Genomic DNA, 14,483 nt, shown 5'->3' on the forward strand with positions numbered 1-14,483 from the left:
TCTCCCTCTCCCTCTCTCCCCCTCCCTCCCTCCCTCTCTCCCCCTCCCCCTCTCCCTCTCCCTCTCCCTCTCCCTCTCTCCCTCCCTCCCTTCCTCCCTCTGACCCTCTCCCTCCTTGCACTCTCTCTCTCCCTAAAAAAAAAAAGAAGAAGAAAAAAAAAACAAGCCCCTCTTCTCCCTGTTTTTGTTTATCACCTATTTCTGGAAACCGGCCTTGGGATCTCATGGCCCGGCAGCACAGCTGCTTTGGAAAACGTTGTTGGAGTAGGCTCCTCCCTAAACAGACTACCCTGGCTTCAGGAATATGAACCGGGATCGGCCAGACAGGTGTATCCTTATGTTCATAACCAGAAGTGGCTACAACCAAACTGTTACATTTTGTCTAACTGGTGCCCTGCTGGGCAACTCTGTAGACCAAGGAATGCTGTTGGCAAAACTTGTTGCTGCCCAGAACTCTGCCTAAAGATTGAGCTTGAGCCTTTGTTTTTATTCTGTTGTAACTTGGAGGAATTTAAAGCTGTATTCTAAGTTCCGGGATGTCTTTTTTCTCCCTCTATGTCTATGTCAGGCAGAAATAAGTAAGGTCTTGTGACCTTACTGTCTTGAAACCAACAGATTTCCAGAGATTTTGACCATAGGGAAGCTGGGGAGAAAGCTGAGGGGCAATGAAAAGTAGGATTTTGTGCCTTGCCTCCCTTTGGCCTCACTGAGACGATCATGGTTGTTGCAGAAACCCACACCCATGGACAGCCCTTTGACCCATTTCCACCCACATAGAAGGGAATCCAGAGAACTTTCCTGCCTTCTGGACGTGAAGAGAACAGCTGAGTTGGTAAGAGGGGAAAAGAACGAGAATTGGCTTAACCGTTTATTTATCTGAGCTGGTTATTTCTAGAAAGAGTAAGTCAACATCATCCTTTCGGTAGAAATGCCCTTCTGTGGATTGCTGAAAAAAAGGAAAACAGCTGAAAGATGGAAGTTCTGTTCCCTTTTTGGAAACATGCAGTTGTGTTGCCTCGTTGGAGAAGCCCAGTCGACGCGGGGAGGGCTTGCAGACACAGGCGGAAGCCAGCGGGGAGAGGATGCGGAGGTGGCCCGGGGAAGCCCCTGCAGTGGCCAGCCTGGCCCGCCTGCCAGCTCGGTGGACACAGGAGCCGAGTGTGAGAAGCAGGCAGAAGCTGAGGCCGAGCCGGGCACGGCTTTCTAGATTAGCTCTCTGCAGCTTCCCTGTTTGGATTGGCCCGAAGCTGGCACAGGAGGCCTAGCCAGCTTTCCGAGGGGAAGCCGGTCTGCCAGCCGGGCAGGGACGGTGCCTCCCAGCGCCTCTGCCCTCCTACCTTGCCCAGGTTGCGGCAGCTCGTGCATAAATGGGGCAGCGCGTCCACGTCTCTCCTTCCCTCTGCACAAATTGGAAATGACTAACCTTGCCATATTTAGTGCAGCGCTAACGGCCACTCGCCTCTGAGGGGTAATCATGCAGGCATAAATTCGGAAAGTTGCTAAGCTATGAGCAGTCTTATGAGCATTAAAAGTGTCCTCTTTGCCAGAAAGGTCATTCATAACTTGGCTACCCTGCTGATGTACAGTCAGTGATATTGATTGATTAATGTATGAAAGCACTGGATCCATTTGCTTCTATGAAAGAGAATAAAGTGCAGTCGACTCTCTCTTTATTTTCACCTCATCCTTTTGTTTGAAGGACATTTTTCCCCTTCTTTTTGTTTTGCCGGCTAGGTTTAAGGGGGTTACAAAAAGCCAGTTTCTGCCAAGTAATGTGTTCACAAAGAGAACATTGATTCACATCAGTGTCGCTTGAATTACCCTTAAAGGTTTGCCAAGGAGTTGCTCTTATATTAACCTTCTGTTCGTGGAGGAAGAAATAAATAAATAAGTCATAAAGTCAAACTCGTTGCTTTGGATTTCATTCGGGGCCTGATCTCAAATAATTCCTCCCGTGGCTGACTGTGGTGAAGGACATTGCCCAGAAGGTCCCCGGTTAGGTTTTGGGGTGTGAGGTGCAGGACGCCAAGGGAGGGGAGCCCACCCCCACCCCCCGCCACCCCCTGCCGCCTGTGCCCTCCTGGGGACCAGATCATGGAACCGACTGAATTTACTTCCAGCACAGAGATTAGTTCTGACTGGCTGCCTCGCATTCAGGCTGAGAAGCTGCAGTCCCTTTTCTTGCTCTCTTAGGCAGTTCACACAATCAGGTGGTGGAAAGGGCAAGGGAAACCTTTCTTTGTCTGAGAGATGAAGGATTCTGGTGGGGAAGGCAACTTTGTTTTTCAGCTCCGATGGAACGAATTCGTTATACAGTCTTCTGAGTCCTTAAATCTCCCAGTTCTCTACAAACTTAGCAAGGCCATAGCCTGAGGATGGGGAAGAAGGACTCCTTTGCATTTTCAAAGCTCAAATGAAGTTTGTTTAGTTGTTGCTGTTTTAACTTTTCTGTGAGCAGATAGTCTGAAGACTTTCCTGTTGAAAACCCAAAATGGTGTTGGTGGTCTATGAAACCTAGAGTGTATTGATTACCCTGTGATTTGGTAAGCCTTGAGTATTCTCTGAGTTGGAGCATTTTGCAGACTAATGGCATTCTGTTACTAAGGTTTTCTCTTCAGTGATTTTCTTTTCCGGAAGATAGCTCAGTGCTAGGCACATACGAGGTCATTGGTCAGTGTTAGCTGACTGGCCATCTTGGATTCTTCAGCATTTGACACATGGCAACTTTCAGAGTCCGAAGCATTTGGAAACAGTGTCCCTAGCGTGCTGGGAAGCTAGGGCAATGTGGACTTATGGCGCCCAAAGCTGTGCTTAGCTCCTGGGGGGCACAGCCTGCACATACCAGTGGGGAGGTCTCCAGGTTGGCTGTCCCAGGTGTGGAATGCCCTTGGGAGCCTTGGAATGAAAACTGGTCGCCCTGCCTGTCTTTTCCTATAAGCCGGACCCCATGCACCTGGCAAAAGCTATTTGACCTGGGTGTGAAGGTGGCCCAAGCTGTTCATTCAGCAGCGTCCAGCAGAAGGCCAACACACAACACAGTTCCTGTAACAACCAGTTTCATATCAGTTCACAGCTCATGAACAGGGAGGGTGTTGATGGCTGAGAGTCCCAGAGGAATCTGTGCTTTGGAAGCATTGTTGTCTGTCTTCCTGGGAGTCTGGGCTGTCAGAGCCTTGTGTACCTCCTGTCTGCCCATGGCCCAGGGGGTATAAAAGCAGCAGGTGAGGAAGTAGGTTGGTTTTTCCCCCTCCCATGGAAGCTGGCAGGTGTCTAAGCTCCTATGAATTCTTCTTGGTTAAAAGGGGCTCTCGGTAAACTGGTTGCACCTGGCCGATGCTTTGATGGAGAAGCAGCTTTAATTGGGAGACACAGGAAGCCCCCTATGCCACACCCCTGGCTTTTGCACAGCACTTTGAATAATATCTTGTGTTTGGCTGCGAACAGTACAGGGTTACTGGTGGCTTATGGTCTGACCACAGCGCCATTGCTCCCGGCAGCCTCACTGGCTTCTTCTTAGTTCTCGGACATGCCAGGGGAGCCACAGACAGGTAGAGTGTCCAGCTTTGCAGTTATATGTGTACCACATCACCAGTTGCCCTCCCTCCACACCAGCTGGAGCTCATTGCCCAGCTAACCCTGAGACACAGGTGACATGTTGGCCCATATGGGGAGCCAAACAGCTTTATGTGATTGTTTAATTAAAACCTTGGTTTTCTAATTGCAGTCTCAACACAGGTGCCTTTTGTTAATGAAAGACAATCTCCGTGCTTGGTGCTCTGGCTCAAGGCATTTCTTTCCCCTTTTTCCCAACTTGAAAAGTGCCATTTTTGTTCCCACCATCGGGCAAGGGGCGCGTCTTGCCGTTGGGGGAGACGTCCCACTATTCCTTTTCCTTTTGTCAGCCCGTGTCCGTGTCTTATCTCGGCTGTGGTCGCCTCTCTGATTTCATATTGCAGGGAGTCAAATTTGTAAGCCCCTCCACCTGCTGGAGTAATCAGAAAGCCCGAAGAAAACCACCATGTTTCTCCGACGTAAGCATTATTTTCCAGATTCCTGGCGCAAGAGGTGAAATGGATATAATGTTCACTTTGAAAGGGGGAAACGTCCCCTGATTTCCACATGAACCCCGGCACCTCCATCTCCTCCGCCTCCCTCTGCTGAGGCGATAGGAGTCAGCTCAAAGGAGATGCTGAGAGTGAATCCATTTTCTCTTCCTCTGTCTCCACAGAATAAATGAGAATTTGCCCGATTTAATAAAACGGCTTCGTCTCTCTGCCATCTTCCCCATCTCCAGAGTATTCCCTCCGTAGCGGCCTGCTCTCCTATAATGGATCTCCGTGCCGTATCTCCTCCTTACAGGCTGGTGGCTTCACAGGCGATGCTCTCACTCGCTCCCACGCACACGCTGTTTCACACATGTGCGTGCGTGCCACCTTTGGGGGATCCTGAGGACTGAAGGTGCAAAAATTTGTCACCAGATCTCATTTTCCCCATTGTCAGGCGTGATGGTTGTAATTGATGTAGAGGTTGGTGCGGCTTGCCGTCCGTCTGCCATCAACTCAGCCTCCCGGAGTTGACGCAACCACAAGGTGGAATATATTTTGGGGAGAAGGGGGAGAAGTAGATGGTGGCACTCGCTCTGCCCCAGCCCTTTCTCTGTGTAATTGGAACATAGTTATCACTGGGTATGGAGGAGCATTTTGCTGTCTCCCCATTGCTCCCGGTTGGACTGATGGGGGTTTGTTGTTTGAATTTGGAATGGTTTTTCCTTTTGAAACACCACCCCCCCTCCTAAATTTGTGTTTTAATTTCTATTTCCTGGTTGATTTTTTCCCCCTTTCCATTCTGACACTAATTATGCCAGCCGCGTTGGGAGCCCTCACTGCTGGGAGGTACCCAGATAAGGGTTAAGAAGGGTTTTAAAAACAGGCTGAACTCCTTCTTAATGAGGCTCAATCGGGCTCTCCTCCGGGTGGTTTTGTTTTGCTGATCTGTCAGTTTTTCAAGGATTTAATTGCACTTTTTTCGTGTTAGTCTTTGAAATTGGCCTATACAATCTTGCTATAAAATAACATTAAAAAAAAAAAAAGAAAAAAGTTAGTGGCTTTTGTCCCCTCCCCCCTTTATTGTCATTGGGGGATTTTATTTTTCACTTTCTCTTTCCAGGACCATCTTTTTCCAGTCACTCTTGGGAGCTGGCCGTAGTGAGGAGCCCAGGGTGAGTGGCAGGAGGGGCCTCGGAGAGCCTGGATCTCCCCGTTTCTGAAGCCCTTCCGTCTCTCTGGGGCTTCAGTAACACAGCTCCTCGTCTTATGGCTCCTCTTCTGGGTCTGCCCTTGGCCAGGGGTGGGGAGGGACCGGTCCGTGAGGACAAGCTCCGATTTGTGCTTTAGGCCTGGAAGCAACCGATTCCGTCAAGCAGTGCCAGACCCGCTAAGCAGCGTCTTGAGTCCTCAACCATGGGAGGTGAGGAAAAGAAAGAGTCTACAAGACAGAAGGCAGAAGTTGCCAGGCAGGGGAGGGGGAGGGAAGCAAGGCCATATCCTTTATGCTATTATCTTTATGGCATAGAAAAACATGCTCGAAGCAATCAGCATGAAATTCTTAATTGCTTCGCTTACTCCTGCTCCCCTCATGGGACAGATTGTGCAAGTGCTGGAGCTGCCAGGACCCTCACGTTAGCACACTGTCCCTGCTGCACACACTATTTTTAACCAGTGCTTTGTTTTGCAAAGACGCACAAAGCTTTCTCTCTCTCTCTCTCTCTCTCTCTCTCTCTCTCTCTCTCTCTTTTTTCCTTCCCAAGGATGCTAATAAACAGCAGAGGCAATAAAGAGCTTCTCTAGCCACCCTGGCAGCAGCCACGCTTGGTGAGACTGTGAGCCTCTCTCTCTCCCCCTACCTCCCTGCCTTCTGCTTCCTCTCTTTGGATTTCGTCATTCCTTCTTCCCCTTTCGGCAAAAGTTTTGGCTTAAAAAAATTTTTTTTTTTTTAAATTTCTGTCTCTGCATTTATCCTGTGAACAAACAAAGTTCCCTTTTCCCCTTCCCCTCTCTCCTGATTCTGATTTACATCCCTCTCCTCCTCTCTGTTCTGATGAGTATCTTCCTCTTGGAGATTTCCAGTCCCCTCTCATGAGGGTGTAAAATCCAAGAACCAGATCTCAGAGATTTCAAAATAAAATAAAAGTAAACTCTGCTTAAAAAACACTTTAGCAGGAAAGCCAGGCTAATTGTAAATCAATGGGTCTTAAAATGCAGCATCGATCTCCAGTTAGAAGTTTGAAGGGGAAAGCAGTAATTACTGCACCAGAAGGTAGTTTTTTCCTCTTAGTAAGTTCTGGGCAGAAAGAAGGCTCATTAGGGCCGCTCTTCGGAATCCGAGTAATTAGTTTAAAAAGTACTTTTGTGGTGTTATTCCCTTGGCTAGAAATTATTGGAGTCTTCACAGATTTATAGTTCAATTCTGATAAGATTTGATTTATTACCGTGTTTGGTTTGGTGTGGACGAACCTTGATACGTAATCACCCAGGTGAAGACTCAGGGAAGCGTGGACCGGAGCTTTGCGAAGGAAGAGTCTTTTTAGAGTAGACAGGGTTTGATTCTCTAATGATTTTTACTGCCCTGGATAGTGTTGAGTGGGACCGACTTAGAACCCTAGCATGGCATGGATGTTAGAACATCCAAGGCCAACCTTGTTATCCCTCAGATGAGCAAAAGGAGACCTAGTAGAAGAGGCGACGTTCTTGTCCAAGTGCATGTCGACGTGATGGTTCAGTGGCAAGATTGGACATCTCTCAGCCATCTTGTGTCACCCAAGGTGGGTCTGCTAGAGAATAGGTCCCATGAAGGCAGGAATGTGTCCTCCTTGTCCAGTTGGATTCCCAAAGCCTAGAACCTAGTAGGTGTAACTTAATGGGTATGTTTAATGAGTTGGTGAATTCAAAGATGAACAAATTAGACAACCCCTCTTTTCTGTCTTGGAGAGAGAGCTTGCAAGCTCTTGTCTTTGGGAGAGACTATCATGGGAGCTTTCTGTCTGGTTAGAGCATCAAGACAAGGACAACCGCCATTCCGAGCACTCGCCTTTGCACCAGAATCAGGCAACCCTTTCTTAAAGGGACTTGATTTTTGCTTGAAGAGCTCATTCTCCCGCTTCACTTTTTATTGTAAAGCAAATACACAACCTAAAAGAGTACTTTTAGGTTCGCTGTCATCTTACCATGATAGAACCCTCTCCATACCGGCATGCTATCTTCCGTGTGCCATGTAATATCAATAGTGAATTAGATGTGTGTGAGGATGCTTGGTCAGCTTAGGCTGTGAGTTTTTACTTTCTTACTCGAAACTTTAAATTATCCACATTGCTTCTAAGAGAGGCTCTCCAAAGAGGGCGCTCTGCTTTTCATCTAGAGCAGTGCGTCAGGCAAACAGTGCTTTGTAAACTTTATTAGCAGAGCTCTCCTTTCTAAACAAATGAGATCTAATTTTCACCCAGTATCTGAATAATTTTCTGGAAAAGCTTTATAACTATAGTTAATTTAGGAGTTCAGAGTTGTCACATTTGTATATTTAAAAATGAGAATAAAGCAGAGTTGATCAACATTTTGATCCAAATTAAGAGTTCTGGGGGTGCCTGGGTGGCTCATTTGGTTAAGCATCTGACTTAGGCTCACGTCAGGATCTCACAGGTCGTGGATTCGAGCCCGACGCCGAGCTCTGTGCTAACAGCTCAGAGCCTGGAGCCTGCTTCAGATTCTGTGTCTCCCTCTCTCTCTGCCCCTCCCCTGCTTGCACGCTGTCTCTCTCTCTCTGTCTCTCTCAAAAATAAAATTAAAAAACATTAAAAAAATTTTTAGAAATTAAGAGTTACAGAAGGTAGTTCAATAGGATCAGCTAAACTTCTGTTTTGTGTTCTGTTTCGGTTCGGTTCCACTATTATGCAGATCCTTGTTCGCGCGGAAGTAGTTCCAGAGGGTACCTGTTTTTATAGTGTTGTGTCTCAAGTCTCAGAAGAAGTGTCTGTGTCTCAGTCTCAGAAGAATCTTGAACTAAGTAGGGATGGCAGAAACTTTTACTCTGAGGTCTGCACAGAATCTAGTTAACTTGGCCGTAGAGTCCACGGCCTGTCCTCCAGTGTGTTACTTGGACTTAGGTTTTCATTATTACAACATTTGGTAATCACCCGGAATTTTATAAGCAACTTAAAAGAAAACTGGAATCAAACTTTGCAGGACCCCTGCAAGTGTTATGGGGCTCCTGAGGGAGCGGTTCAGACACCATTACCCTGTGAGAGCTGCACCTTACGAGTGCCCTGGGACTCCTGTCGTCGGAAGACCCTGTGGCTGCTCTTGCTGAAAAAACCACTGTGGTGCCGAGTGGCTGGCGGAGGGCCCCTCGTCTGGGTATCTCCCTGTCACCTGTGTTGGATGACCACTGCGTGGTATGCAGCCTTGCACATGACTTTACGGGTTGAGGAGGCCTTGGCTTCCCCCGTGAGGCCTCTTGCCGCATCCTGAGAGGGTGACCCCCGGCTGCGGCGGGCCTCTCTGGCCCCTGCCTTGGTCTGTTCAGGACTTGCCTCTGCCCTGTGACTGTGGAAGTACTGATGTGGTCCGCATGGAAAGACGTCACTTTTTATTTCTAAATGAGAGGAAATACTTCTGTTTATCACAGGAGCCCCGAGCTGTGCTTCCACATGCTGAGAGTTATGTCCCTGAGCCATGGCCTTGGTCACCCTCCTGTGCTCCGTCATCGCTCTGCCAAAAGCAGCTTGTGTTCCCTCCCTGTCTGCTTTTCGCCAGTTCTGTTGCTTCTCCCCTCTCTCCTTGAATCAAATGTTTGGGCTTGCAACGTTTATTAATAGCACCAGCACTGCTGAGTAGAGTAGTGATTTTCTTCCCTTTTTACATTTAATTTATTTTTGGCTTTTAGAAACAAATCTGAAATAATATTTGAAGCTTCTCCCTTTGGGGGCCACCTCCAGGTAATCCTTTGAAAGCATGTCTTGGGGTCAGGCATTCCCCACTTACCCTCCCAAAGCCACAGGGCCATCAGCTCACCCCCTTTGCCATAGCGCTAATGCCCTGGTGTTTGCTGCTCGTCGGTCAAGTCCAGCTGTAAATCCTTGGTCCTCTGGATCCACCCACACACCCAGTCCCTCAGCCTTTTTTAAAACAACTTAACTAAAGACATGTTGCTGCCTAGAGAAATTTTTCCCAAACTGTGCCTTTATAGGGATATAAGTGCTGTTGAAGAGATTTATTGTATGCATTTCAACAAACATTAGCCCCTGTTTGCACAGATTTACTGGGCACATGATGGTCCCTAATGTGAAAAGTCCTTTTTGGTACTGGAGCTTGGGATTTCAGATGAGCAAGTGATGTTTTCATATAGGACCTGTCAGAGGCATTGAGTGAGGCGGATGCCATTAGGCGTGGTCAGCAGATGTGAGGGTGCATTGAGGAGGTTGGCAGGGTCTGGGAGGCAGAGGGCTAATAATGCCTGTGGCTTGTGTTTTCAGGCTTGTGTGGTTATTGTCCAGGGGCCAGTCTGGGGACTGAAAAGGTTCACCTGTTGCCTCCACCTCTCCTGTTTGCTTTAACAGCCCCCAGGCCCCTCCTGTCTTCCTTCTAGCTTCTGTATCCTGATAGGGTAGCATTTTTGTCACTGGCAGAACATGGAAAGGTGATTTTCAAATGGAAGGGTGGGTGTGATTTTTTTTTTTTTTTTTTTTTTGATGAGTCCCAAGTGGCAGAGAGACCACCTGGAGGTCAGTTGAGAACTGGGGACTCTAAGTAAAGGCACGCTTGACATGGCTCTGTCTCCTACCCCTGAACAACTAGGGAAGCGAATGGCAGCCTCTGGCCAGGAATTGATTGCATTAATTGATATGCCAATAAGAGAGCTTGTTATATCAGCCATTGGTTAGGAGGCCAGCTAACAAGTCCGCTGATCAATGGCACCAATAAAGATTTCATCCATTAATGAGCAACATGGTAATTAATGTTATCCATAAACCAATTAGCCTGGCTAGCTAATGTGCCAGCCTGCACGATGAGCGGCAGTGCCGAAAGTGGGCAGGCCACTACCCATCTGGCATGGAGTTGGGTCTTCAGGTGGCTTCATGGGGTAATGAGAGAGCCTGAGACTCTGGAAGGTTTATTCCACTGGAGAATGTGAAGAAAACTTGGAGCATTCAGAGCCCCTGGCAGAGACAGAAGAAGACAGAGTCCTTGCCGGGCCCCGGGCTGGAGCACAGCTGTGCCCTGCTTGTCCCCAACACCTGCTGGGAGGACAGAGCAGGACACACTTTTCTCTTCCAACTCCTGTCTGCCCAGCTTTCCCACGCAAGCCTCTCAGGGGCTGTTAGGGGGCCGTAATGGAATGACTGAGTTCCCGGGTCACTCTGGTCCCAGCTGGGCATGCTTTCCCTGGGGACACCCCCATCGATGGCTCACATGAACTGCCTTGTGCGCTCCTGGAGGGCGGGCCGTGGCCTCTTCTGGGAACCATGAACGAGTGGTAAAGTAATTAATATCCCTCCAGCCCCCTGTCCCCATGTTTCATTTAGGAAGAAAAAATTTGTTGGAGGAAAGAAAGAAGGAGAAACAGATGATTTGAAGCTGTGCCTTTTTCCTCCCCCCCCCCCCCCCCACCAACCCTGCTGGTTTTTTTGAAATGACATCAGTGGGTTGTTTGCCAAGCATAACCTGGCAGCCTGGCGGCTCTGCCTGACTGCCTGAGATTTCTGGGGACCGTGCAGCTCGCCAGCTCCAGCCGTGGCAGCGTGCCAAGGTGACGTTCCGTGACTAAGCAGAAACGAGGGAGAGGGAGAGAGGGAGGAAAAAGGTATGTGTGTTTGGGGAGCTGGGGGAGAGAGTGGTCCCGGGTCTGGGTGTGGCATGGGGAGACATGGAGGCATGGCCTGGGGCATCGGATCAAGAGGGCGGGTGTCAGGGGACCGGACTTGGCAGGCCAGGGAGTGGCCCTGTGTCCCTGGGTAGGGGAGGTCGGCGGTGGGGGGAGTTCCAGGGCAACAGCCACAGATCCAGCCTGAGAGATTGCTGACCGAAGGGGTCTGACTTAGGAGGGAACAAAATGAGCCAAAGTGAAGGTGACAGCCCCGAGGGCCTGGAACTATTGAGAAGGAGGCTTAGGGAAGCTTTTTTCAGCACCAGGCCCGATACTCCTCAACGGAGTTTCCTTTGCATTGTTAGGTATTGACCCTCAGAGACCCCTTGTGGATTCCCTAATTGAAAATTAATACTAGATCAATGCCATGGGCAATTTGCATATTGATCATAAACAACTTTGAAGGCACCGAGTGTGCGGCAGATCAATAGGGCTCCTGAATAGGGCTGCAGAGGGAGCACCTCCCAGTACAATGCACTCCGAGAAAGGTTAATGATTTGGGAAGTTCCTAACTGCTCGGCGCTGGGAATGGCCCCCACGCCGCACAGCATCCGCAAGAGCAATTAGTACGGGCGGGCGGAGCCACCTCCCCCCACGGCCCCCACCCCTGCCCACCCCCCACCACTGCAGGGGAGGGCGCCTGCTGGTGTGTGGGAAGGGGCCGGCCATGAGTGTTTTTACAGTTGCCTTTTTTGGTGATGGATGAAGTCTTGGGGCAGTTTATTCTGGGAAGTGTACTGTAAAAGGGAGCAACGAGGTGAAGGCTCCGGTAATTGCTCTGGCCCCTTCCCCAAAACACAGTTCTCCTGATGATTGGAGTGGAATGACCTGGAGAAGGGGCGACAGCTCCTCAGGCTCCTGGTCACTGTGGAAACCTGAATTCATGGGCGCTTTAAGCTGTGCTGGGTTTGGCCCATTGTGCATCCTGTCCCATTCAGCTCCTGGTTTTCTGGATTTTGCTTCCTCGCTCATCACCTGCACTCCCCTGCTTGGTGCCTTCTTGTCTCTCTCTGGCTTTTAGCCTTACCTCTCTGGGCAGTCCTGGCCGCTCCTGTGGATCCCCAGCAAGCCCAGAAGGGCCTCCTCCTCCTGGCCCCCTTCCTGGCCCCTCCTGGCTTCTTTGTGTTTTCTTCGGGGCCCCTCCCTCTCTCCCTTCTGGCTGAGATCCAGCTCCTCTTGTCTCCTGGCCAGAGAAACAGCGCCCAGAGCAGCTGACCCATGGGTGCTCCGGATTTACCCGTTAATGTTTAATAACAGAACCCAGAACACTTGAGGGCTCACCCACTTACTCTGCCTTGGAGGCCCCAGGGTACTCTGAGACAGCTGGTTTGCGGCACGGGGCCAAGTGCTGCCTGAGGAGACCTGTGATGCCAGTCTACCTGTACCTCGCTACCTGGCTGCACCCCGAGACAGCCCAGGGTGGCGGTGCGGCAGCTGGGAACGTGTGTGTGCGCGCACGCGCGCGCGCGCGTGTGTGTGTGTGTGTGTGTGTGTGAGACTAGGGGGAGACCCCTCTTCTCTTGTGGCCAACGGAGTGGACTTCTTTCCACAGTGGCCCATTTAAGAAAAGTAAAGCCTCCTCCCCCACCCTCCAGATCCATCTTGCACTAGGAAGAGCTGGCATCGAAATAGCAGCCCTGCTGAGCTTACGTAGCTTTATATGATTATTAAGTTTGCAGAGTGCGTTGAAGTTCATTTATGTGGAAAGGCAATAAAGTTTCCAAGAAGGGTTGTGTGGAATGGTGGGTGACAAATTTCTGAGTTGGAGCTGTAGCCCTGCTGAACCAGGAGTTCCTCACCCCAGCTTCTCAGGGAGGGGCTTGGGAGCACAGTGGTGGGGCGGGTCCTTCTGGTGCATGGGTGTCAAGGCCGGCCACTTGCTGCAGTATGGCCAGTGGCAGAGGATGCTCAGGGTTCCCCTGCCTGTCTTTGCATTTGTTCAACTCAAGGTCAGCTCCTGCCCACCCCCTAGTAAAGGAAAAGGCACAAGGAAGTTTTATACACCATACACACGCAGATTTGGGGAAGTACCGTAGCCTCCGTACTGGAAAGCTCTTCGAGCCTAACTGTGTGAAGCTGAGCAGGATGTCTCACCCACGCAGCTCTCTGCTAAGGGTGGGAATCCATCCCAGCCTCTACTTACCAGGCAGGATGGGGAGTCTGAGGCCACATTTGCCCAGAGGAGGGGCTGCTGAACTGAAGCACATTGTTCTGATTTTCATAGAGGTTCTTTAGGTGTTAGCAGTGCCTCTGGCCTGACAGTAGCCAGTAAGGCCTGCAGGAACTCGTCCACGTGACCTGTCTGACTCATCTCCTGGCCCTCCTTTCTGTCTTTGCTCCCACCTTGGGCTTTGGCACATGCGGTTCCTCTGTGCCTGGAAGGCCCTTGTAGCTCACACCCTCACTCCTTCGGGTCTGTGTTCAAATGTTGCCCTCTCCAAGCTTCCCACAGAAAATGACTCCTAGGGGCGCCTGGGTGGCTCAGTCGGTTGAGCGGCCAACTTCGGCTCAGGTCACGATCTCACGGTCCGTGAGTTCGAGCCCCGCATCGGGCTCTGGGCTGATGGCTCAGAGCCTGGAGCCTGCTTCCGATTCTGTGTCTCCCTCTCTCTCTGACCCTCCCCCGTTCATGCTCTGTCTCTCTCTGTCTCAAAAATAAATACATGTTAAAAAAAAAAAATTAAAAAAAAAAAAAAGAAAGAAAATGACTCCTAGCATTGCCTTTTTCCTTTTCCCTACTTTACCGTCCTTCTCTATCAGCATCTGACTTACAGTATGGTCATTTGTTCAGCAGCTTTTTGTCTTTCTTACTCCCCCACCTTCTTTCCTTCTTCTCCACCTTCTTCTTTACCCCTGCACTTTGAGAGCAGGGACTCTTCCTGTCTTGTTCCCAGCTGTATTGTCATTGTCTAGAACAGGTGCTCCGTGAACATGTGGTAGGTGGATGGGTGGGTAGGTACATGGATGGGTAGATGGATGGATTGATGGGTGGATGGGTGGGTAGATGGATGGATAGCATGAGAAGAAGTTTAAGTTCTCTTGGGAAGGCCATGCAGTAGCTCTTAAGGTGTTCGTGAAGAACATGGGCCTTGGCTTTGTTCTGCCACTTCTAGGCTGTGTGACCTTTGTCACTAATTTAACCTCTCAGAGCCTCAGTTTTCTCATCTGTGAAATGGGAATAATAATAGAATTTACTTCTGTTGTGTGACAGTTGTATTCCACAGTTACTATTATTACATAGTAATAATTTAGACAAATGGCATCTTTCTAAGCACACGGTACTGGTTTTTATGATCAGACTCTTTGCAGTGAAGATTTCCCAGGCAGCAAAAAAGGGAAGTATAACACGTTTTCTACTGACCAGTCCCACTTTGCTAGACCCTTCCTTCTCCTCCTTGCAATCAGGGCCTTTGTGATTGGGTCAAGAAAATGGCACCCAGGTTTCGAGGCTCCTGGGGCAGGACGGGGGTGACCTGACATGGATCATAGGCGCACACGGGGTTGGGGGGATTGGAGAGCCAATGTCAGCTTGATTCAGGGCCCAGCAGGCAGGTGCGGGGCCATCCCCA

At 49.7% G+C, this 14,483-nt stretch overlaps 1 protein-coding gene and 1 long non-coding RNA gene across 7 annotated transcripts in view; both read left to right on the forward strand.

The window, feature by feature from the left end:
- ZFHX3 (zinc finger homeobox 3) overlaps positions 1–14,483 on the forward strand; it is a 250,490-nt gene that overhangs the window by 175,389 nt on the left and 60,618 nt on the right. The gene's annotated exons all lie outside the window — the stretch shown is intronic.
- Positions 613–1,905, forward strand: LOC131499420 (uncharacterized). Its single transcript, XR_009255867.1, has 2 exons — positions 613–832; positions 927–1,905. It is a non-coding gene; the product is annotated as an uncharacterized LOC131499420 (long non-coding RNA).

Source organism: Neofelis nebulosa, chromosome 17, assembly GCF_028018385.1.
Source record: "Neofelis nebulosa isolate mNeoNeb1 chromosome 17, mNeoNeb1.pri, whole genome shotgun sequence".
Taxonomy (NCBI): Eukaryota; Metazoa; Chordata; class Mammalia; order Carnivora; family Felidae; genus Neofelis; species Neofelis nebulosa.